At 25.5% G+C, this 2,182-nt stretch overlaps 1 protein-coding gene across 1 annotated transcript in view; it reads left to right on the top strand.

The window, feature by feature from the left end:
- The window catches only part of LOC126910414 (uncharacterized), a 31,532-nt gene that overhangs the window by 629 nt on the left and 28,721 nt on the right, over positions 1–2,182 (top strand). The window lies entirely within an intron of this gene.

Genomic DNA, 2,182 nt, shown 5'->3' with positions numbered 1-2,182 from the left:
CACTATCTAGAGATTTGCATAGTTTTTAATTATAATGCTTTTAATCACTGTTAGATATCATTTACATATATATATCCCAACAATGTCACGTTCCACTATTCTACGTTTTCACTGTGCTGGATTTTATTTTAAGTTTAAAAAATAATGCAATTATGATTAAAAAAGCTCCATTTGAGTAATTTAAGCGTTAAACTCTCAGATTACTTAGTTAAATCTGAGAAAAAATTAGTATTACCCATTATGGCTACTATTGCAGGTTTTATATCATTTGTTCTTTACTAGTGTTTTACAAGTAAAGATGTTACAACAGGCAATACAGATTATAATGAATACTAGCTAGGCAAATGTTTAAGATCGGTATTAGCAAAGTATTATACCCGTTAATACTAGTATTTTAAGAAATTTATTTATTTTTTAAATAATCAATTATGCAATTTATAATAATAAATAAATATATACAATATTAATAAATTAATAATCATTAATAATATTATTAATTTTACTATTTGATAAATAATTGATTCTTTTAAACTACTCCAAGTTTATAACACTTTGACGTTGAACAAGTGGTTCTCTTAAATAAATACTTCGTAAAAAGAACTCGTATTCAATATCGTATGCATTTCGTTGATAGTAATTTTCTAACATTCGCTTTTCATAATCGTTTAATTAATTTTTAAATAAAATAGCTCGCACAAATAAATCGATTGTTGGGTCATTGTTAATGCTGAGAAAATCGCGTAATTTTGTAATACCACTTGGTTTAGTATTACCTACATATCTACGAATATCACTAATAAGTATATCATCGAGTTGGTAATTAATTGGTAGATAATAATATATTGCCATAAGTTCTTCCGAAGAAATAGAGGAATTTATAACACGATCGCGTATTTCACGAACATGAATCTCAGTTGGAAGGTTGTACAGATGTTCTGGTAGAAGTGTGTAAGGAATTTTTTCCGGATGAAGTTCAAAATAACGTTTGGAGAATACTTCACTTGGATTTTCATTTGATGTAACTAAAATATTGACAAAATATAAGAAAATTAAAATACTACTTAAGTTTTAAAATAAGTATTTATTGTTACTTTAGAATAAAACGATTCTATTGCAACATTTTCAGTAAATCAAGTTTTCAATTAGTATTTATTACCATATGAAATATATATATAAAAATAATTATTTTCCAAAAGCTTATAGGTCAAAATTAATAATTCTTCAGACAATTGATAAATTAAAATTTTTTCATTTAAATAAACATTTTTGATAGCCAAAAAAAAAAATTCCCTCCTCTTCTTCTTCTTTTTCCTTGCTCTAATCCTAAGTATTAAGCTCCTAACGACCACCCTCATTCTAAACTTCCACTTTACACAATCATCTACGGTTTGATCATCCGTCTTCATATCACATTCAATAACACACTCTTTCTTTTTTTGGTCTTCCTCTACCTCTTCTTCCTTCAATATTAATTTCTATAACTATTCTCTATGATTGTGTATTATACACTATTAATAAACTAATATTCCTTAATACTTCAAAAGATTTGCAATTTCTTTACAGTCATTGTAGCTATAAGAATAACACAAAAACTTAAAATATTCTAATTTAAATTATCGAAAAAACGGAAGATGCACCAAATCCGATCAAATGATCAATGACAGTTCTGCATTGTGGACAAGAAGAAATACCAATTTTAAAATTATTAGCGCAAAAATTACCAATCACATGATTGCAAGGCTTTATTCTTCATCATAACATATTGTACATTCATCTAAAAAAATAGACAATTACAACTTATAAGTTGTACAGATATTCAGATTAAAAAATATTTTAAATCATCAAAAAATAATTAAATTTTAGTAATTCATCATGAAATTCCACTTAAGAAACAATTATTGTATTATCTTAATAAGTTAGTATTCAATAACACTAGTTTACAAATAAAAAAAAATTTTCTGACCTATGACTTATGATAGTCATTTTTTATGTAAAATCGTCCACTGAGTCCGAAAATGAAGTCCAAAATACAAAAAGTAGAACAGTTTTTGAGTTATTGCGAAATTAGCGTTTTTCGTGTACCGCGAAAAAACGTTTTCATTATATTCTAAATATCTTTAATTGCATTCAACCGATTTTCATTTTTTTTACATAAAATTAAACAATATTAAATTACCTATAA

Source organism: Daktulosphaira vitifoliae, unplaced genomic scaffold (assembly GCF_025091365.1).
Source record: "Daktulosphaira vitifoliae isolate Bord-2020 unplaced genomic scaffold, ASM2509136v1 Scaffold_1, whole genome shotgun sequence".
In the NCBI taxonomy this organism is placed as follows: Eukaryota; Metazoa; Arthropoda; class Insecta; order Hemiptera; family Phylloxeridae; genus Daktulosphaira; species Daktulosphaira vitifoliae.
The sequence above is the reverse complement of the archived record's forward strand: the minus strand, read 5'-3'. Positions and strand labels throughout refer to the sequence as shown.